This window comes from Canis lupus, chromosome 19, assembly GCF_048164855.1.
Source record: "Canis lupus baileyi chromosome 19, mCanLup2.hap1, whole genome shotgun sequence".
NCBI classification, from domain to species: Eukaryota; Metazoa; Chordata; class Mammalia; order Carnivora; family Canidae; genus Canis; species Canis lupus.
This window is the reverse complement of record NC_132856.1, coordinates 22,304,288-22,328,422: the sequence shown is the minus strand read 5'-3', so window position 1 is coordinate 22,328,422 and position 24,135 is coordinate 22,304,288. Positions and strand designations below refer to the sequence as shown.

Here is a 24,135-nt window from a genome sequence, read left to right as displayed (position 1 = left end):
TTTTCTTCTTAGTTTTTTTTTTTTTTTTTTAGATATCTCATTTTTTAAAGGTTATTGGTTTAATATGCAGACCTGTATTTTATAAAAGGGAAAAGTTGGCCTGTTGGGGGAAGGAGTTAAGTATACCCCTATATAACAGAAGGGCTAATTCTTTATTTACTGGCATAATGGGAAAAAAGCAAGCAGACAACCCATTATTCCCCCAGTTTTAGCCGTTATGCCAGTTTCTCTGACTTCTGGTAGACAGGTAGCCATGATCATTTGTACATAATCAGGGAGCACTAAAATCTTTCATTCTGATTAATTACTGGTAAGTGTGCTTAAAGTACAGAGCATGTTTCAAATACCAGAACTTTTTAATTTAAAAAATAGCCTAATCATTAACACAGAAATCACTCCACTTACTAGTATTATTTTACATTCACCTGTTCCTGACCTCATTATAAAACCAGATGAAATGACTGTCATAAACAGGAAAAAAAGGTAAAAATTCCCCAATGAAACATAATTCAGAAAATCTTGGCTTCACCTAGAGCTTGAAGCGTCACCCTACGGTGTGTGTTCATGAATGCAAAGCATAGCTTCAGAGTCATTACTGCTTAAGTATATACTTAATGTTGAATACTGTCAGAAAAAAAAAAAAGGTTCTCAAAATCCACGTATTTATTCAGATTTCATCATCTGGGCTTCACGATATCCTTGTACAATATGCAAATCAGCCACATCCCTTTCTTTCTTTCCCCTGTTTCTAGTCAATGTCACCAAGAGAGTTTGGAAATTAAAAAAAAAAAAAAAAAAAAAAAAGTTGGATCGGCTGCATCGGGTTCTCTGTGCCATCTCATTAAGCTATCCAGCGGGTAATAAACAATAACAACAAGATGGGATCTGCATCTGACAGGGCAGCCAGTTCTTTTTAGTTCTGGAATGCTCCACGACCACGACCACTCGAGTAGCCTCCCTCCTTAAGAGTTGCTGCTTCATCAAGGGCTTCTGGATAATTGCACCACTTCTGTCAAGCTCAGATCATGTCTGAGGCGCTGCAACCTTCAGGACTCCCTGCAAACTTGCTGCTCACAATTAGAGCTTCTCAGGCCGCCTGGAGCTCCACAAGGTGCTCCAAACAGCAGGGCTGCTGAAAAGATAGCAGGAGCCAGAGCAGACCTCACTGGGGAGGGGCGTGGGTGGGGAAGCAAAAGGAAGAAAAAAGGCCAAACATAACCTTGCAAAGCCTGTAGCCTTACAGGAATATCGCCCTGTTGATGCTGTATGTTCAGAGATGCCAAGTAAACTGTGCAGCCTTTAAATGGATCGTTTTTGCTATTCTTTAGACCAGTTTCTCAGAGAGCAAATGCACTCAACTGGCCAGGAAATTATAAGGGTATGTGGTGCTTCTGACTTGTTCTGGTACCAAGAAACTCCTATCTGCACAGCAGAATGCCTTGGGCACACAAAACTGCCCTCATAAGTAGCGGTGTGTGTCTGGTACACATAATTGGTTCAAATCTTTAAAATCATCCTCCTTAAAACAAAGAAGAGAAAAAAAATGCATCCCTTTTACCTATGACAGTGAACAGATAATATTTTAAAATGCTAAGCGGAACTGCCATCCAAAAAAAAAATTAAATGCAAATATATTAAAAGTCATTCCAGGGCTGAAAACCAGTATATAAAACCTGCTAAGCCAAACCTGTGGGTAGAGAAGCAACTCTGGGGGAGGAGGAAAAAAAAAAGGTTGGTACATCAACTCGAGGGTGGGCAGCTGACAGTCTGCTCCCAAAACTGGGAAGAGCCAAGAGAAAACTCTACACATGTTTTATTTTAAAATCATTATTTGATACTGATTCCAAACGAAGTGTTTTGTAAAATATTTTCACAGTAGGTGGCATCACTTATCAACCGTAGGAGGGGTGTGGTGGCTTGAAGCATTTTCCTTTATTAAATTATCAAATAATTATTTAAATGGCTTTCACACATTCTGTTCCATTTCAGATACACCTACAAGGATGGCGGGCTTGCCAGAGTGAGGGAAAAGATTCCAGTACACTTTGACTACCCAGATACTTGTTTTTCGCTGTCCTCTTTATTCATATATTTTTTTTTTTAAGTGAGTTTTCAAATCCACTTTCGTTCAGTAACTGATCATTCTGGTGAAAACCCGCATTTCTGCAGCTGACAGCAAAGTCCCCCTTTTCTTTCAATGGAGACAAGTTGGTTTAAAATAGCTTCTCTGCTTAAATGAACCTAATATCAATGTTACTCATTCTGACCGGGAAAAATGAAGAGGTAGGCTGTAAAATTAAAAACAAATAATGAAACATAAGCACAGTGATGTTTAGGCATAATAACACCTGCAAATACACTTCCTTCTTTCTTTATGTTCAAGAGAAACAAAATGAACTAATTCTCCTTTTCACATTATAAATACTGTGAATCCAAAAGCAAGACTACAGATACTACAAATACTTAAGGAAAAAAGAACCAACCTACTTCCAGCTACATTATAAGAAAAACTAGGAGAGCTTTCTAATCTTTGAAAAGAGAACTAATTTATTACAAACATCCAAAGAGAGTACGGTTGTGGGGGGTGTGACAATAGACAACATGAACTCAATGACCTAGTGGTTATACTGAACCAAGTATAAATTCTGGACACTTGAATTTTTCCTTGTGCATTAGATAAAAAGATAATGGCTGATAAGGACTATTTACCAAAGTGTTTAAAATAAGGAGTTGAGCACCTCAGTGTCTCAGCTGTTTAAAAGTCCCACTCTTGGTTTCAGCTCAGGTCATAATTTCAGGTTTGGGATTGAGCCTGGCGTCTGGCTCCATGCTGGACACAGAGCCTGCTTAAGAGTCTCTCTCTCTCCCCCTCTTCTTTTGCCCCTTCACCCTGCTTGCCTGTGCTTACTCTCTCTCTCTGAAAACAAACAAACAGGGATCCCTGGATGGCGAAGCGGTTTAGCGCCTGCCTTTAGCCCAGGGCGCGATCCTGGAGACCCGGGATCAAATCCCATGTCGGGCTCCCAGTGCATGGAGCCTGCTTCTCCCTCTGCCTGTGTCTCTGCCTCTCTCTCACTGTGTGCCTATCATAAACAAATAAAAATAAAAAAGAGAAAGTTCTAAAAACAAACAAAAAACAATAAATAAAATAAAATATGAAGTTGAAAAAAAAAACTCAGGAAGAAGTTCAACAGGTAAAATAATGACAAACAATGGGTGGGTAGGAAAATCTTTTTTCATTGTGGCACATAAATAATTTTGGTGGATTCTAACTAGACTGTGGTCTAAGGAGATGTCAGAGAATGTAGGGTGTCAGGACCTAGAATCCTAGAAATTCAGAATGTGAGTAACAGGCAATTTGCCAAAAGAAAATGAGTTCATACCCCAATGTTATTCTTCTATAAGAAGGCCACATCCACTTGCTGTGTGAGCTTTCCATTGCATGTGGAAAGAATTCTGTACCTGAGGAAGAGCTATATAGTTCAAAGGGGATTTGGTACTTGGCCAGTGTCAGGATCATCACCCTGAAAGGAATTTCAGGGGATTGTCTAGTCTATCTTAGGTCACATCTGAAAAAGATCATGTGTCCAAAACATTAACTCTTAAGAGGCTGGGTGGCTTAGGAAACTGAGATAACATCTGGGGAATTTGATAGTATTAAGATAAAAGATGTACCACCATTCATTAATAGCATCCAACTAGCTGAATTCACATATTAGCAAATCTTAACAGTTAGAGCAGGGAAGGCAAATAGATTCCACGCCAAGCACTATGAATTAGCAAGAAGCTGGTGCTGCCTTCTGAAGAAAAAGATTCATAGGCCACAGTCAGGCTGAGAAACAGCTCTGTGATCGATTAGCAATGTCTGCTGTGAGCACTGGCAAAGTGAAACAGTTAAGTCCCTTTACCCATCTTCTAGCTATTGCTCTCCAGGATCCCCCAGCTGATGCTCCATGGCATCTTCATGGTAGTAAATAAAAGCTAAAATAAATAAATAGGTTTTCTCTAAGGTAGGAAGCATGTCCGTGTCAATAGATCTGAAAAAGTGGAAAGAAAACAGAGTTCCAAGGAGAAAAATTATTTCAAATTGACATTTAAAAAGGGGGTGGAGCCTCTAATGGGACTCTGAAGGAGAGGGACCCAGGCACAGCCTACCAAAACCAATATGAAGATTATAACATGTGATGTAGCTCCACAGAATGTGCTCCCTCACTGATTCCTGCAGACACCGTGAAGGGCAGGAGAGGGTGAGGGTGGACTTATCTTTGGAATACAACAAGGAAGGCAGTTAGGAAAACTTCTAGAACACATGAAAAAGCGATCAGAAACAGAACCAGAGGCCTTGTTATACCCAAGGGGCTTTCAGTTCAAATCGAACCTCATTCCATGACAGAGAATTTTTGTTCTTTTTCTCAGGGGTTTGTATCCTCAATATACGGCATGACTGCAGTCACTAACTTGGGTGTTGGAGCTGCTCCTGGCCTTTGCTCTTACACAACCATTATGGACCTTGGATGGTACAAGTGCACCATGTCCACCATGTGCAGAATTGCTGCTTCCTGCATGTCCATTTGGAGAGAGGGAGATAGAAGGGCGCCCCTGGTTATAAGAAACTGAGATACCTTTCACATGTATAATAGGTGAAGGGCCAAAAAAAAGAAAAAAATGCTGAACCATTAAATCGAGAAACTAACAAATCCTTTTGGACAACTAGACTAATGGTTAAGGACAAACACCTCAAACAGTATGCAGTAAAAGGGTACTAACCATTCGCTACATTCCAGCTTCAGATCAAGCCAGCAGACGTCCCCTCCTATATCTGACACCACCTGATAGAATGGACAACCCGGAATGCCACAGACTGCCTTTCCAGAACCTTTCCTCGTAGAAGAATTGACAGCAGTAGCACTGCAGGGTTAGGAGGTAGGGGAGGAAGAGCGGGATTGCTCTTTAAAACCTTAGAGCTGCAAGTCACACTGCCTTATAGAAAGTTTTGCAGTTCCAAGGACATTTCCAGGAACAGCTGTTCCCTTCTGTTCAGAGATGATTTGCTGGTGGGCAAGGGTGGTGCAGGGGTGGAGGCTCTCCTCTCTGAGGTGTCTGCAAAGAAATGTTTCGGCAGATGAGTTGAAGGCTTTTTCTTTCCCAGCTACGCATAGGACAAAAGCTACCATTAACACGATTCCCCTGTGAAGTTCAAAGAGTCGACGATAGGCCAACTAGGGGTAAGATGATTGAAAATGGAAGCAGTGTATGGAAAATTTCAAGCAATAATCATAGCCAGGAGCCAGTGGCCCAGAGATATAAACACCCTGAAAACCAATTGATACTAATGAAGCCGCAGCTTCAAGGCAGACTAGGGCAGAGGGAGGGGTGAGCGTTTTCAGCACTTAACAAGTAAGTGGGCACATTTCGTGCCGGGTACTGATCTTTGCCAGGACCCAGTATTCCTGTGGCCATCTCACATCTAATACCCTGTCCCTTGACTTCTTAAGGACCAAAAAGTAAAGTGGGATAATATCCCACTTGAATGCCTGCTTTTAATGGATGAGGTGACAGCTATAATTTCCATGTGTTCATTCCAGTGAAGGCTTCCATCTATTCTGATGGGGGAAAAAAAATCTTAGAAAAGACCGCATATCACACTTCCCTGGGTTTCTAAGGACTAATATAGATGCTTAGGGGGAAAAAAAAAACTTGTAGGTGTGTAACACACTTTTCCACAGGGTTGGGGTTATTGACCATTTACAATTAAAATCACATTTCCCCTACATCATCTGTACAATAAATAGAATGTGAAGAACATGTGAATCATTAATGGACACTGTGAAGTCTCTAGGAAAATCAAAGAATCTTCTTATAAGGCAAACAACAGCTCTGAGCTACCAACACTGAATGTTCACGTCCTGGGTTGAAGCCATATGGATTACTTCTTATTTATCCAGATAGTTAACCAGCTTTCTGAAGGCAGGAAGCCCACCACGCCTAATAAAACAGACACCTAATAAATGTTTGTTGAATAGTGTACATTCATATAATGTCGCCTCTCTTAAAAACACACACACACACAAACAGGGGCATCTGGCTGGTTGGCTCAGTTGGAAGAGCACATGACTCTTGATCTTGGGGTGATGAGTTTGAGCCCCACATTAGGTATAAGGATTACCAAAAAAAAAAATAAACTTTAAAAACAACAACAACAACAACTCCATTTATAGGTAGAGTTTACTTAAGGTTGGGTACACCTGTACTAGGTAAAGATTATCTATCAGGAAAGTCTCAAAGAGACAAATGCATGTGTTTATCTAGCAGAAAGGCTCCAAGAGGAGCCCGTGGCCCTATAATGATCCCATTAGTACTATCTTCTGATGACCTATGCTAATGGAATCATTATAAGAGATGATCCAAGATTTACTTGCATCAAGGATGCTGGCTGGGTATATAAATACTTCCTAAGTTCACGTTTTTCAAACCAAGTGGGGTAGGTGCTAGATTCCCAGCCTGGTTAGAAAGGATAAGGTGTGCAAACAATCAAGGGGATTATTTCCTTAGTGTCTTCCGTGTAGAAATATGTGTTGTCTGGGACTGCATCCCAAAATACTTTCTATGCCTCTACTGTGGGCTACGTCCTCAGTGGAACATGCTGACTGCAGCTCGCTATTCATTTGGGGGATAAATCTTTGGGCCACTCTACTTGGTCTATCAGTCATCATGCACAGTGAGGTGAGACATCCATTCTAGAGTTGTATTGTCTCACAGAAATGTACTGAGGGCCACAAATATAAGCCATATCTATAATTTTAAAATATCTACCAGCCACATTTTTAAAAGCAGAAAGAAATAGGGGAAATTACTTTTATTTTTAAGATTTTATTTATTTGAGAGAGAAAAAAAGCACATGAGCAGGGGGAGAGAGAAGGGCAAGCAGACTTGCTGAATACAGAACATGATGTAGGGCTCAATCCCAAGACACTGAGATCATGACCTGAGCCAAAGCCAGTTGCTTAAGTGACTGAGCCACCCAGGTACCCCAGAAATTACTTTTAAAAATATACTTCCTCTGACTTATTATGTCCCTAATATTTTAATTTCAACATGTAATCAACAAAGTTATTAACAAGTTATCTTACATTCTTCTTTTTCATACTAAGTCACTAAACTCATCCATATACATTAAGTATGTATTTTGTACAAATGGCACATCCTTGATTCAAGCTAGCCACACTTAGAGAGCCCAGTCGCCACATCTGGATGATGGCTCCCATGCAAGCTAACACAGGCCTAAGAACAGTCCAAGATTCTGGACTGGAAAAGTTCCTAAATATAAGAGGAAGGGATGCCATCCACACTGCCATCACTTTGCTTGCCTGGATTGGGACTGCTAAGAGAGGAGAGGGACAGTGCTTGGAAAAGAAGCTAGAGTTTCCTTGAAATGTTCCCCCCTTCTCTCTCCACATGTGGCCTGCATCGTGTGTTAACAGTACAAGCCACAAGTCTGTGCACGTCCACGGGGATGCATGGAAACATCTACAGATCCATATATCTATAAATTCTACAGCTGATATTCATTCTGTCACCTGTCAAGATAAAAGTAAAACAGACTTCAATCAAAGGCAAGGAAGAAGCACAGCATTTTCCTCCCCCAAGAAAAAAAGAATTTATCAAAAGTCTAGTTTGGGGGCAGGGGGACGGCGGTGAAGAGACAGTGGCTTCCTGCCAGGAATTTACATCACACTGAAGACTGGGAAATTAGATGTCTCAGTTATTCAGAGCATACATTTAAAGTCTAAATCCCCAAAACATAAGATAAATATGAAAGCCCTTAAATAACACAGGTACTCAAAAAGTAAGTATCTGAGAAGCACAAAATGTTCTCAAGTGACTGAAAGATTCGCGGGGAGCATGAAGTGGTGATTTTAATTGAGCAAGTGCTTTGGGACAGACAGGTGTGGGTTCGAAGCTCCCTTCAGTCGCTTTCTATCTGTCTAAGCAAGTTATTCAATCTGAGTGGATGCCAATTTCCTTATCGGTAAGCAGGGACAGATAACAGGTACCCTGTCAGGCCTCCATCCTCTAGGACAGTGAAAGATGTCGAGTGCTTAGCAGCTGCTGTTCAAGAAATGTGCGACACACACACACAATGTAGTTATGTAAATATGTTAAATACATACATATGTGTCATATATCTTTTTTTTTGGTATGTGTCATATATCTATGTAGGTACACACAGTATGTAGTAATATAGTGCCTGTGTGTCTGTGGGTCTCCAACAAGCAGGACTGAAGTGCACTGTCCAGGGGTCAGGACTCTAGAGCTTACCTGAAGGAGTACAAGTCTTTTTTTTTTTTTTTTTTTTTTTTACAAGTCTTGATTCCAGCATAACGTTTGTGTGACCTAGAGCTGCATGTGCATCACAGATGTCATGGCTACACAATGACAAGAACGGTGCCTACCTTGCCTGTTTATTGGGAGGATTCAGTGGCATCACCCAGGACACCCACTTAGTACATGGCTATTGCTCATGAACCCTGAGTTACTATCACAGGCATTAAGACGATTATCTGGGCTGTAGGGCTTCCAGGGAGGATGGCTCCTGTCCAATTGCAGACTTGACAGTGGCTCCCACACAAGGGAAGGGCTGAAGCAGGAATGGATTGATGGGGTCTACAATCCAAATACTGTCATGCATAGTTAGAGGCCTTAGACTCGAGCATTTCCTTCTGCATTTTCTTTCTTCTTCTTCTTCTTCTTCTTTTTTTTTTTTTTTTACGATTTTATTTTCAAGTAATCCTTACAACCCTACATGGGGTTCGAACTCACAATCCCGAGATCAAATTGCGTGCCCCACCCACTAAGCCAGCCAGGCACCCTCCTTATTTTCTTATTTGATGCCCACAAGCCTATAGGAATAAGGACGGTGATTTCAACCAGGAACTATTTCTTGAACACCTATAATGTGCAAGGTGTGATTCCAAGTGTCACGAATTGAGCAGCATTCCTTGCCTTCAGGGAATCTACAGTCCGGTTGCATTTCACCCATTTGTTTATTCACCTTCGCAGAAGGATGAAGTGTCACAGTGGGAATATTTGCTCAATTAGTGGCTTAGTCTGAACTGAGAATGTCTAAAGTATGTAGTAAAATAAAAATGTTCTATACGATTACATAAAATTATTTCTCTTCTCCCCTGTCTCCCTCAATGATCTGGAAAACAAAACATTTCCACATTTTTGAAAAACATAATACTGGATAGACATTATGGCCATACACAAAGATTTTTACAAGCTCTTCGGCCCATCTTTGCTTTCCTCTGACACTTCTGAAATGATACCCAGGGAGACAAAAAGCCCTTTAAGGTAGACACTTTTCGAGAAGTTCAAATTGCTGAATGGCCTGGCATCACGTGAACAGTGCGGCAGTATTTGCTTAATTCAAAAACAGCTGGGAGAGGAGCTGTTTGCCTCCATTAAGATTTCCAAAATCGGGGGCGCTTGGCTGGCTCAGTCGGCAGAGCATGAGACTCTTAAACTCAGGATCCTGAGTTCAAGCTCCATGTTGGGCATGGAGCCTATTTTAAAAAAAATTTTTTAATTAAAAAATCAATGTTCCACAGTGAGGCAAAAACTCCCTGCTCTGGTTGTCATTGCTACTAGGCTGAGTAAGCCCGTGTGCACTTTATCCTGGCAACACCAGGAAATCCCTGCCCGCCACAATGTTTAAAAAAAAAAAAAAGAAAAGGCAGCCTCCTGACAGAACCGCTTAGGGGAAGGGATGGAAATCAATTGGCAAAAGTTTGGGTCAAGAGGCAGAAATCTGGGGAACACTTACAAAGGAAGGGCAAGACTTTTAGCTCCAAGAAATGAGGATGGACACAGCCAATTACTCTGCTTTAATATGCTCCCATTTGCCGAGGAAGTAGCCTGCAGGAGAGTCAAGAAGCTTGAACTATTTTTAGGCCCATGACCCTTTTAAAAACACAGAGCTAAATTCGGTCCTCAGTTACACCCACTCAACTCCCACTGGCTTCAGCGGGAGCCACAGGGAGAACCCGCTCACGGATGCAGAAGAGCTTAGTTATGCCTCTGCATTCTTTTTTTTTTTTTTTCAAATGGAATGACAGTTTACTGGCCACGGCTGACTATGGAAAGCCACCCAGCAGGTCTCCTGGCTCCAGGAGGGCAAAGAGGCAGGGTCTTACATTCCAAGGACATCTCTGCGACACTCCTGGGAAAAACTCGTGTTTATTTGACAATCCAGGCAGAGATGGGGGGGGGAGAGAAGAACATCCTTTTGAAAATGGCAGTCTATCTCGGAATTGTTTAAAATTATAATCTCATCTATAAGAGCCCAGATTTGAAGAATTGTATTATGTGGGCTAAATTAAACTTTTGCCTCCAACTAGCATGGGGTAATTACAATAAGGGATCACATGAAGTTCACTGCTGTTGAATGCAACACAATTTGTGACCATCAACTACGGTAAGGTGGGGGGGGGGGAGCATCATTTATAAATAATAGGTCCCAAGTCTGACTGGGGGGGGGTGTGAGTGGAGAGCATTTGGCATCTCAAATTACTTTAACTGGGGGCCTTCATGTCCAATGGAAAGGACACTTTGTCCCCCCTCCACCGTCTCTAATCCTCTGTTCTTAAAGGAACACTCAGCAAGATAATGAATCCTTTAAATGTTACATCTTCTGTCGTGCATTATTGTGGTGCAGAAACTCTTCACATCAAACAGTCATCAGGACTATTACAAAGTGGGCTTATAAGAGAGGGGCTGAAAAGGAGCTGTGTGAAAAGAAGTGGAAAATTAAAGCTGAAGCAGTCGAAGAAAGGGCTTAATTTACTGGCATGTACAGTATGCAAATGAGATTACTCTCAGCTTAACTGCATCATTTATGTCCATAATAACGGCATCATCATTACAGGGCTCAAATTAAATTACACCATAATTAGCATATCAAAGTGATTGGTTAAAGTTTAAAACAAATACCCAATTTTGTTAATGAACAGCTGTAATTGTCATGTACACTTCAGTGAAAACTCTCTAAACAAATATATGTTTTAGAAGGGAGGAAGATTTTTTTTTTTTAAAGCAGACAGGTCTGTAGCAGAGGTAAATTACCTAAAAAAGAATGACATGGACTATTCTATTAATGTTAATATATGCTGATCATTTTCAGGTAATAAAGCATTCTATCAAAACAAGGCTTCACTTATATTTAGACATCTTCCCTGCTCCTGAGTGTGACAAACCACCAGAACCCTGTCTCTACTTGCCGCAGTGATAACAACGCAGGGGTGACCTGTCTCGAACAAGCAAAGGACATGTTCAATAACATGCTATTACTAAGCCTCCATACTTATTGAAGAGACATCCATGCTCAAATCATGCCGACTCAAAGCTGATTTTCTCCGCATTCCAACCAAAAGACAGAGTGACAGAGCCAGAGAACTTGCGGAATTTATGGGGTAGACCAGAACGCTCCTAAGTTGATGACCTGATAACATGTTAGACAGCCTCCAATTCAGTCTCCCCTCCTGGAACCAGAGCGTACCCATACAGCAGTTCCAAACATGCGGCTGCACCAGGGAAGTTTCTGCTCTTCCATCATTAAAATAAATCAGAAGGCGCAACTAGCTGTTTTGTCAATGTTGGCTGGAGCCAGCATGTACACACGTTTTAGATATGCAAAACCATACATGGGTAATAAGCTTGTTTTCAAACCTTTTTGTTATAATCATTGAATGTCTGAAGAGTTTCTACACAAAAATCAATAATCTCAAGGCTCACATGCAAAAAAAGCTCTCTGCCTCAGATTCTCCCCATTTCCTACCAACGTACCCCATATGTTCTCTGCTATATCTGTGAGGGTAACCATCCACTGTGATATACAGCAAGGCAAGCCAAAATATATTTTTCTCAAAAAGAAAAAAAAAAGCACTTTCAAATATACTTAACAAGCAAATTGAATGTCTTATTAAAATCGTATTATCTAAACAGTGTTCAAAAATTTAAAGAAAGTAGCTTTTCATTTTATTCATCGAGGAATCCATTAAAGCTTAGGCTCTGAAGTAGTATGTAAATTATGTGCCTTTCAAGGTAGAGCTAGGGCAAATTCACTCCATCAACTAATGATGAACCTCATTATGTGCAGGGAGGATTCATAATGAGGAAAGAGCCACCCGCCATTCCATGTTCTAACATAAATCCCTGTAAAATTTGAATATCTCCCCGTCTAATTAAAGGCTACTAATTCCAATCACCCCCTCCATGGCCCCAAAGTAAAAATAAACCTCTTTAAAAGCACAGACTACAGTTATATTTCTAAAGCAGCACTCGAGTCTGTTTGGACTCAGAACCTTCCACTCAGATATGTTTTACGACAAGCATAATTAGCAGCTTTCTAAGATACAAACTTTGAGGCTGTTCAAGCTCATTTTGGTTAAATACATTGGATTTCTATTTTTCAAAGAGCTTCACCTTGACGGGGCTACCGTGCATGCACAGAGATGATCCGCAGCCAAGAAACCAACAGGAATGTGTGAGCATCGTAATAACGTAAAATAAAATTCTTACACTCGAGTTCCATGCTAAAGATGAGATGTTAAGGAAAAGAAAAAAAAAAAACAAGCACCGTGGCATGAACCCGAGATTACATTTGGACGGGATGTATTCAAATTTGCTTGGGAACGACATACTTGATTCTGGAACAAAACTGCTCACTTTTAATGTGGCTTGAACTAATGAGCAAGTACAGCCCAGCGTGTCTCAAGCCAAAGAACTATTCCCTCTTGTAATCACTGACTTTGATTTTATTTTAACTGAAAACTATAGAATGCAAACCCAACGTTGCCAAACATATTTATTATGATTAATAGCCTGTAATATCCCTCACTAAGGCTTAATTTGCTCTCGTTTTCAATTATGAATCTGCACTACTCTATTCCACTCCCCTTTTCAGGTAGAGATGAATTTCTTGTGGTCTGTACTCTTTGTATTGTATCGCCACCCAGCAAGGCACAATTAGTTAAAAACAGCAAATCTCCACCTTGATTCTCACAGAGCACCAGATTACGCAAAATTAAGAGAACCAAACCAGTGAGAAATAAGTGAAGGTGTCCAGGGAATATAAAGCAATTAGACCAAAGGAAAACGAGAAAGGACATATGCCAGTCACCCACTCACTCACACCTTTACATTAAAATTCAAAAAATAAAAATAAAAATAAAAAAAGGAAAGGAGAAAAAAAGAAAACCCAACCACCTAGATCCTTTATTTAATTTTGATAAACTGAATACAGCATCCAACCAGGAAATCTTATCTGCTGCTGTCAGTTCAAGTGTCCCCAAATGTCTGAACCCCAGTCTGGTAATGCAATGTACACACCACTGTGACATCAAGTGTAGAAGAATTTCAGGAGCTAACGAGTCCATTCTACTAGAGATGCCGCTGCTTTTTAAGTTGCATAAAAATAAACTCCACTCCATAAAAGCTGCCACAGTGCGTGCTCTCTCATCCCTCGGCTCCAGGCGTGATCTCCCCACCCCCCCACCCTGCCTTTTAGGTCAGCCACTCATGCATTAGGAAGACATCCCTCCCAAAATAACTTGGCCCTCCCCCGAAGCACAGAGTTGAGCAGCCTACCTTTGTTCTGGAGTTGCAGATAATAACAGGCAAGCCTCAAGACCATGAGGATTTGGAAAAGATCAGGAGAGTTGAAGGAAAAAAAAGAAGAAGAAGAAAAAAAAAAAAAGAAAAAGAAATACTGCAAGTAGAGAAGAATTGGAAGAAACAAGAGGAAAAGCCTTCTAATGAACTGTAGTGGCTGCCACAGGATCGGGGTGTCTTCACCAGTGTTTACACCAGTGAGTACACCTCTGTTCCATCTCATCCACAACTGGTGGCATTTTTCCCCCCCGAATCCATGCATGACAATTAAAAGCAACTGCACCTCTCCGTTTGGGAGGGGGAACCACAAAAGACCTCTGCAATATTTCTTTACAATGTCTATATCACTGATGAGCATTAGTTTGAGTGACAAAGGTCCCGGGCTAAATCAACATTCTTACCTTAATGTTCCTAGTAAAAGGCTCCAGGAAACATAACTCATGAGACATGTATGCAAAGATACGTCTCAAGGAATTAATCCAGAGCCCTCAGCTGAAGTGGGGGGAAAAATTTTTTTTAAAAAGGAAAAAAGAAAAAAGAAAAAGCAATGGCTTATTTCCAAACAAACGCAGCTCAGCTCGGGCAGCGATGGCATAAGAACAGGTTTGCATATACAGAGCTCAGTGGCAGAAGCGAGAGTTCTGTAGGATTTATTTGACACTTATTTTCCGGGAAGCCTTTTGTGGAGTTGTACCGTTTGTTTCTTATTGTCTGAGAGGCAGTTAGGAGCTTTCTCCCGGAGGGGGCCTCTCAACCCCTGGGCTTGGCCGCCTCTGACAGGGAGGTAACCATATTAGGATGTGTATGGTAAAGTAAACAATAACATAGTTGCAATGAAATGGAATTTTTTTTTCCAAGCTAATGGTGTTGGGGTCAGTCTGTCTTTTTAGCCATTCCCACTAATTTTGTTTCCTAGTTCAAACAGGCCCTCCTCCTCCTCCTCTTTTTTTTTTTTAAGTGTTAGCTGTTTCCAAATATCTGACTGTAAATTTGCTGAGAATGTTTGCAATGTAAGAAAAAGCTTTTAACATCCAAATAAAGATCTTGCCAGTTTAATCATTAAAGGGGATGTGAATTTTCAAACCCTTGCAAAGATCCAACTCTCCCCTACTTTCTCCCCCTCCCCACCGCCACCTCAATCTCTCCCTGAAGGTTAAAATTACTTGGTCATTCAAAAGTACCTTCTAAATAAATCAGATTTTTAAAGAAAGAGACGGTTACCTTCATAAAAATTCCACATTCACATACTGTGTCACAGAGTGAAGAGTCTTAACCGTTCATGCGCCTGAAAATTTATTACCTGAAATTTCTAGGATGGTTACTTTTACATGATAAAGCTCTTTCCCACCTCCTCCAACCACCCCCCCCACAAAAAGAAAGAAGAAAGAAAGAAAGAAAGAAAGAAAGAAAGAAAGAAAGAAAGAAAGAAAGAAAGAAAAGAAAAAAAAGTAAGCATAAAATACTGTTGTCAAGTCAGCCTCTAGAAATTAGCCAACCAAACAAAAAAATATCAGGAATGAGTTCTCAAGATGTTACATATTTAGGAAAAGTTCTGCAGGTCCAAAGACAACAATCAAAAGTAAGGCTGCCTTCTGGCCACTGTGGCTCAGTAGGAGATTCCCGCCCAGGGATGCAGGGAAACATCCCCATTCAAGGTCAGGGGTGGCAGAGGAGGACAGCAGTGGGGATGAGGACCACCGAGAGCCCGCATGCAGGGAGCCTGGCCGCTGGGAGCCAGCCGGGGGCTGGGGTGGAGCGTGCTTCCTCGTCCCCTAGGTGAGAGCCGGGGCTGCTCCTGCAAGCACTTTCCCTGAGAGATCTGCTCACAGGAGGGTGTTTAAGTAGCGGCCAGTCCTCAGTGTGCAAGGAAAGGAGGAGAAGCACAGCACCACTGCCTGCAACCCTGCAACCCTCACCTCCACCCCCGCACCGGGCATCAGAGAGGCAAAACACACGGCCTGAGCGAAAGGGCATGGGCAGGGAAGAAATGATACATGCAATTATGAATGAAGCCAGGCTGACTGAGGAAATAAAACACACGTGGCCCTGGTGAAGCTTCCACAGCTGTGAAACTAAGAGCGCCTCCCTGCCTGGAACCCCTGGGCGGGCCTCTAAACTGCCTTGGTTCTTATCAGATCCCTATCACACAGAAACCTAAAACCCCTGCAACTCATGTTTTATTAAAACATGTTTAGCATTCTTCTTAAAGATAGGTTTTAACCCCAAATACCCATGAAATTAAATCTCCTATGCCACTTATCTGCACTGCCGGGCAAAAAAACTAAAGTTGAGCTAAACAGAGAGATAGCAAAATCAATAAATCACACGAAACAAGTAGCAGTTCAAAAGTTCAAAGATATGATGGCCAGTTCAGCGCGTCTTAGCGCTCACCCAATAATAACGGGTCTCCGTCACTCCTCACAGTATAGACAATTTCATGGCATCATTTTCATTAGCCTGTCTCATGGAAAATTGCTAGCTATTTATGTATACGCTAAAATAAATTAGCCATTTCATCGAGCAGTGTGATTCTTATAAAATACATTAACACAATACTCGATTTTCCAGTTGGAGTAAATAAATAAATCAATAAATTCAATACAGGGTGATTCTTTTATTGTGGCGCTATAGCTCTCAGCATAAGTGTTTTTATTGGGTTTATTTGTTTCAATAAAAATTGAAATGGGCCAGTGATCTCAGCGCTAGCATCTTAAAAAAAAAAAAATCTATCCAATATTTGGGAAAGTACTGCGCAGAACACTCCAACTTAGAATTGTATTCAAAAATCATCTTCATGCTAATTATTACTCCACAACCCAATTTTGATGGGGAATTTCACAAAGGGACACAGGTACTTCTGTCAGGTGTCTGACTCCTGGCATTTCGGTGCCAGAGACCAGAGTCTAGGGGTGAGGCTTCTGAGGGACAGCATCCCCTCACTGAGCGGCGACCTCATGCCTCAGACGCGCCTCTTCCCTGGACAGGGAGGAACGACAGTGGGACGAGTGCCAGATGGCCTCTTCTGTCACACCTTACGGAACGCCATTGATTGTGGCTCAGAGAAGGCCATTTACTCCAACCTCTGGGGGAAAGACCAGGGTATCAAGATCGCAAGAAAGAAGAGAGAGGTGTGCTGATGCTGTAAATAAACTCAGGCCAAAGGCCTGCCAGCAACTCTGGAGGCACAAGGGAGACACCAGCAAGTGAGAGATTTTTCCTGGGTCGCCAGAGCAAGTGTAATCAAAGGAGAACAGGGGAATGGATATCTGTTGTTTATGCCTGCCCAACACCCAAGCTCCTCTTCCTCTGATAACACCAGCCGTATTTTTCTTTGGGGAATGGGCATTTCAAAATGCCAAAGTCCGGGGATACATCTCTCAGCTCCTGAGGGTGGAGCCATCACTCAGGTCTGACCAATCACTGAGGTCCACTCTACTGGCCGCCCTGATTGGCTGATGGATAGACATGTCCCAAGTCAGAATTGAGAGAGACACTGTCCTTTTGCTGGGCTTTTGAAAGCTTTGAGAACATGGACTGCCTTTGGCCCCACAAAAAAGAAAGTGGCCAGGACACAGAAGTCAGAGTGAGTCCAAGAGCTGGAGAGATTCCTAACAGTTCCCATAGAAGACAATCCTACTCCTGGACTTTTCCATTATATAAGCAAAGGAACTTCCCTTAAGTGCTTAGCCAGCTCATTGGTGCAGCGTTATTTGTAACCAAGAGGTACAGTCCCGGAAGTCAAACTGAATAAACATTCTATTCTATATGTAGTTCTTCAACTCTGCAATGTATATTAGCTCTGATGAGAAAGCAAACCAAATAAAAACACACAAATCAACAAACTCCCACAGCTAATACTCAAAATCTGTAGATTTCACATATGCTATGTAACCTGATCATCCGCCATGTTCTCTGCTACCAACGGAAAGAAAGAGCTAGAAGAGTGAGTTAGGACCCACAGTCAAGAACTCAAGATGATCTCAAAGCAAAGTAAACTAGAGATCGAAAATAAATCCAGTGTGAAGTCTAATACGGACTATAACTCTCTTCTCTAGGACCCTGGTGGCGGTGGTTCAGGTCAGGGATGGACCAACCCATTCGTTTAGGTAAAAAGCCGATTAGTAGCCTGTTTTTAGCCACAGAGCAGGTAAGTGGTAGAGCCTCAAATGCCTGGTGGCTATTCCATTGGACAGTGGAGGTTGTCCACAGAAAGCCCAATTGGGCAGTGTTTCAATAGATGTGTAATTCTCATCCAGGAGGTATTCTGTCAACCACAGAATATTTGGCAAGATCTGGAGACATTTTTAACTTTCACAACTAGAGGGGTGGTGATGCTAACTGGGAGTACTTGTAAACACCCTACCATGCACAAGACAGTTCCCACAGTGAAGAATTACTGGCTCAACATGTCAGTAAGTGCTGAGGTTGAGAAAGTCTACCCTCCCAGGTGGGTGGCCCCTGATGATCTGTAGCTCCTCAGCTAGAGTCTTTTTTTTTTTTTTTAAGATTTTATTTATGTATTCATGAGAGACACACAGAGAGAGTCAGAGACATAAGGCAAAGGGAGAAGCAGGCTCCCCTATGAGGAGCTTGAGGCAGAACTTGATCCCAGGACCCCAGGGACCACAACCTGAACCGAAGGCAGACACTCAACCACTGAGACACCTAGGTGTCCCTTAGCTTAGAGTTTTAAAGTGACTTGACTTCTAAGACCAAGATTGCAGGTAGCCTGTGTGTGGATATAATACTGATGTGGAGTAGGGTTAAAGTCTGAGGCTAAGTCTAGAAAAGACTTGCCCCAAGTTCCATAGTCCTAATTATAGGCAGGGAAGGACCCAAAGAGCTCCCTTGGGAGCCCAGTTGACATTAATGTAGCTGAGCTGAGAGAACTAAGGGGGCCATGCTATTGCTTGTCCTCTTTCCTCAGCTTTCTCCTTCCTCACTATCCCTCTTCCTACAAACTAAGTGGAGCCAACCATCTAAATCATGTCTTAGATGGGATGGAATGACATTCTTCCCAATCAAGGGATGAATGTCATCACCCTAGGCCTGCATCATTAGCCAGGAGATCAGAGTGAGCAACCTGGGCTCCCAATGACCACCATTCTTGGCAGCAGGTAGATACCATTATAATGTACCAGCAATCAGGTGTTTCATTCCGACCTGGGTTCAGATCTAGGCTCTCCAACTTGAGGCTACTGAGCACTTGAAACATGGCTAGTGCACTAGGGAACTACATTCTTAAATTTATGTAATTTTAATTAATTTAAATTTAAATAGCCACACACATCTAAGGGCTACTATATCTTGGACTGTGTGCAGTTTTAGAAGTGTGGCAAATTCTCCATATTCATGAGAATCCGATCCTCAGCAGATGGATATTTGGTTCCCAGTTTGAGATTCTATATATTAATTAAAATTTGTATTTTATTCTCAGTGGAAATGGTTTTGGTCATGACTTTTAAAAAAATCCATTCTTTTTCTAAATCTAATTTTTCCAATAATTTTCATCTAATTTTTCTATGAATTCTAATCACAGCTTTGTGCAGAATTGTACACTTAATATTTAGTTGACAAGTTTGAGCAAGAGATATATACTTGTGGATTAAAACCAAGTGCATTCTAGAAGAAGCCAGTAGCAAGGTAATCTTTTTCACTGTTTGGAAAACATTCTTAGTACTCTTTAGGACACATTGCCTGTAAACTGGGTCTTCAGGGACATTAGCTCTCCTGGAGGAAGTCCTCTGCTCTACCAGTTCAAATCACTCAAGCCACTTAGAACAAGAATGACATTATGGAGGATTTCTTACCCAGTAAGATCTCTCTACTCTGTTTCTCCCCTGAAAACTCCAAACTACACACATTCAGGTGGAACTTTTCCCTGTCGCACAAAGTGTGATGAATTTTTCAGCTTAGGGAGAAAGATTAGTACTAATGTAACAAAGTGACTGTAAAAACAGCCACATGACATTATAAATACATCACAGCTGTCAGGATGTTTCTTTCACAATGGGTAAATACAGAAGCAAAGAACATTTTCGGGGTGAGGGACAGTAGTCATACCCAACACCATGTGCAGAGTGTAAAACATCCAGACTATGGCTTTGAGCAGGAAGCTGAGCCATCTACAAAGTATTTCTTGGGTGATATACAGAGAGCTGGAGATGGGATAAAGCCTAATGATGAATAAAATAAACAAAGTGTTAGACTTACTCATCCTCTCTGGATACCAAGAAATTTCAGCTTCAGCTATAATGTGGGAATCCAAAACTGCCTTGTCATTCTAAACAGTATCAAAAATTAAAACAAAAACAAAAACAAAACAAAAAAACACTCAAAATAAGAACTTCATAACCCTTTGCCAGGCACAATCTAGATTTTTGTGTTGGTCTTAGCTAGTCAAGTAGGAAACTTTATTCCATATGTAGACAGTGCTGGATGGCTATTCAAGAGCCATTCCCAACTCCTTCACTCCCCACTCCTACTCCTCAAGCCGGGGTGGGGGACGGGGGGGGGGAGGCATTGTCCCCTATCCAACTTTCTCTGCAATTAGGGACAGACATTAAATGAAGTTCTAGGCAAAAGATACAAGGAGCATAAAGATATTTTTCCTCCTTGACTGGAGGAAAGTCACACAAAAATATCTTTCTCTTGCTCTTTCTGCCTTGCCCTCTTCTCCCATTTTGTGCCTTTGAAAGCAACTATGTAGGCAGAAAATGCCTGGAGCTGTAGCAGCCATCTTGTGGCTATGAGGAAAAAGCTAAAAGAATGAGAGATCAACCAACTCAGCAGTCAGATACTATTCAGGTGCTGAACCAGTCTTGAAACTCCCTACCTTTAGACTTCTGGGCAAGTAAATGATAAATATCCTTATGTTTTCAGCCACTGTTAATGAGGTTTTCTGTTATTAACAGGTGAACACATGTTAATTGATAGATCCTAAATCCTAGAGAAAAATCACCTCCTAGAGGGGAACTTGACTAATCAAAGTGTAATTAGCCAATTCTCCTGGTATCTAAGATGGTTCCCTTGTCACTTGAGAGCTTATCACTAAAGAAAATCTTCTTAGTCTTTAGAGGCTCCCTGAAGAAAACCACCACCACTTCATACCTACTGTGTGCCAATTCTCTACAAGGATTTTGCTAAAATAAAAGCTTACACTATGTCCTCCCGTCTTCCAACAACTCTATGGGGTAGGTATAATAATTATTCAAAATTTTGAGGAGAAGAAACAGAAACAGAGAGAGGTAAAACAGAATGCTCCAGGCCAACAGCTGTTACAGAAAACCTGGTCGCATTGTACGAAAATGGTTACGTGCATAGCCCCAGCTACAAAACATGGACAACTGCAACCAAGTGATAAACATTTCTTGTTCTAAGACAGCATGAAAGAAGCCTGGGCTCAGATCACAGGACCCACAGTCACATGAATTGTGCCTGCGGTGTAGTCACTGCAGTGGTGGCTGGAAAAAGGATTCTTTGGCTCATCCTGCAAGAGCTGTGGATGCTCTCTGAGAGCTGACAGCAAGCAGCAGGGACCCTGAAATCACCATCACAAACAGGCACAAGTGGCACTTCAGTGTTGCCTGTTGCATGCAACCTGGATGGAATGGGGCAAGGCCTGTAAAACATCATACTTGCTGGTTCCCCCAGCATTTTCACACCAAAGGAACAAAAGAGGTACAAATAAGCTTTCAGGGAAGTTATAAAGAAGGTCATGTAGGCTAGAAAAAAAAAAAAAAAAACTTGGAAATACTGGAAGGCAAGTTAGCAGAGTGGATATGAGTAGCATATATGCCGGCGTGAGCAGGAGGGCACAGCAGGGCGGCATGCAGCTTGGGGTAGTTAAGAACCATCAGCCAGACTGGCTTTATACTTACTAGCTGTGTGACCTTAAGTAACTATCTTGACTTTTCTGAGCCTCAGGTTTCCTCTCCATACAAGAGAAGTAGGTAAACTTTTGGGTTGTGGGGAAAATCAAATAAAATGATACAGGTCAAAGTTCTCACCTAAGTGCAAAATAAGTGCGTTAATAATCACTGATTGTTAACGATCCTCTCTCCTCATCAGTACTGAATAAGGAACTGCAAAATTACCATAAAGCACCTACCACAGCACACAGTATGCACTAGGTGCTCAATAAATGCTCATTCCTTTGTCTTTCCATCTCTCTTCCCTCCACAAACAATTCAAAGATTTAATTTTGATGTGATGTGCCTATTGCCATTTTGAAAAACATTAATGAATTTATCACATTAAAATGGTTCTGGGTTTGATAATATGGTAAATTCAAAGACCAACAAAGTATCTATGGCCACATGGTTCCACGATAAATATGACAAATAAAAAAGACAATGCCGTGCAATTAAATAGATATGAATTAACATATTTTCAAATATTACACACATAAGGATATTCCTTCTATTTACTAAACTCTGTGTGCTGAGGAGTTAATTTTAATTTTTAAAATGTTTTTTAACAGTTCAAATTTTCTGCTATAAAAGTGTACTGCTTTAGAATTTGGAGGAAGACATTGCTTTTCATAAGATAAAAGATAAGAATGATCCAACTTCTACCCTCTTGAATTAGTTTTCTAACAGCTGCTAATTTGTCAGGCACATGAATGGCAACAAATCTATAAGAAATAAATAATTTTCTAAACATTTAACTAACCTAACCTCTATGCCCTTAATAAGTTACCGTTCACTATTTTTCTTCCTCCCTAAAACTTCCTCTTCTCACCAGGAATAAACTTGTCCCCCAGTTTCAACTCTACGTTTCTCTTTCCAAAAATATCTCAGGGGACATCTTCAACCCCCTCTCCCCACCACTCATGGTGTGACTAAAACGTACAGATGGATTGGGAACACAAAAATAAATAACTTCTTAAGAGTCATGACCACTGGGTTGGCCCCATTCATGGAGGTTTCGTGGACTGGCGTTTGCTAAAAGTTTTTCCTTTTTGGTTGACTGGCTTCATAGAGCCCTGTGAATGCCAGGACTTATGATAAGCAACGACACACTTAACTGTTACATATTAATGTTCATGATAATGCAATCTTTCATTTGGGTGATTTAAAAGTCCCTCTAGTCCGACTTACAGTTAGATATACACTGAATGCTTCATCAATCACAACCATTTTTATTCTCAATCTTGTGCAAAATACTAGAGAAGGTGAATTTCAACTACATACTGAAGAGGGCTTTCCTATGAGCCCTCAGAAATTTCTCTCTTGTCATTTACAACTGGATTCCCAGAGTTCCTGCCGAAGCAATCTGTTCACCTGCACCTTTCACGACAGCAGATCTTATCTACAGAGTAAAAGGAAATCCACGTTCATCTCTCTTCTATAGGGTCAAATCTTCCTCTTCTTACAGAGAGAGGAAAGCATGTCTCAGTTATGAAGTAGAGAAAATGACCGGCATCTCAACATCTGAAACATCTATAAGCGAGCAGTCTGGGAAGGTCAGGATGATTCGAACTTAACATAAAGCAAGATTTAGAACTAACTTGCACCAAGAACCATTGAGCCCACCACTGTCAAGCAATAAGCAGTAATCACAGCAACCTCTCATAAATGTACTTGAAAGAAACTACACCTCCTTTCCATTCATGTAAGGGCTTGTCATAGTTTCAGGGCCAAAACCTTCCCACAACTGACCTTGGACCTATAGACCATAAGACGAATTAAAATGGAGGCAGGGATCAAATCAGTCACCGTGCAACTTGGCTTGATCCCACAAAAACTCCAATTACCCTCTAAGCTAGAAATCCAAGACTTTTATTAGGTACCAACACAGTAGCCCCTTACTCATCCTACACTGCCCTCAGATGCAACACACAAATCAATGCAACTACTAACACATAAAAATCTGTCCCCCAAAATGCTCAGTTTGGGGTACAGAAAATGAAGGCTATCCCTCTAAAATTCTTTTTCTTTTAATACAACCCAACATACACTCAGTATTTATATTTTGATTTTATGACCTTTCTTCACTTTTATCCTCTTAAATTCTCCCATCTTAACAATCTCCTTTTAGGCTAATAAATTTATGTTTTTATTCCTAGGTCGTTTATAGGTTGATCTCTTGAGGCAAAGAAACATTGAATTATTGGAATTCAGTATAGAGATGCTTCCAGGGTAAAGGTTCTCTGTTTATTAGCAGAAGAAATGCATTCAACTAATTTGACTTGTAAGTCTGATAAAATCTCCCTGGAAAAAACTGATTCTATTATGATGAATAATCCTTTGAGGTGAAAAATGAGAAATATACACACTGGGTTTTATTATATATTAATTCTAACAGGGACTGAAACGAAACTCAAGTAAGCCATCTTTTAGATGTTGGAAAATGGCAAACTTCCCTGCAAACTACATGCAAGAAGTAATTAAAGTAAATGAACATGAAATTAAAACAGCACCCCCATAAAGTAGGATATAAAAGTCAAGATTATTAGAAAAA

The 24,135-nt window shown here is 41.1% G+C and overlaps 1 protein-coding gene and 1 long non-coding RNA gene across 6 annotated transcripts in view; one reads left to right on the top strand and one right to left on the bottom strand.

The window, feature by feature from the left end:
• The window catches only part of FOXP1 (forkhead box P1), a 375,747-nt gene that overhangs the window by 260,214 nt on the left and 91,398 nt on the right, over positions 1-24,135 (bottom strand). The gene's annotated exons all lie outside the window — the stretch shown is intronic.
• On the top strand, positions 10,095-12,658 carry LOC140609991 (uncharacterized). Its single transcript, XR_012011782.1, has 2 exons — positions 10,095-10,477; positions 11,183-12,658. It is a non-coding gene; the product is annotated as an uncharacterized lncRNA (long non-coding RNA).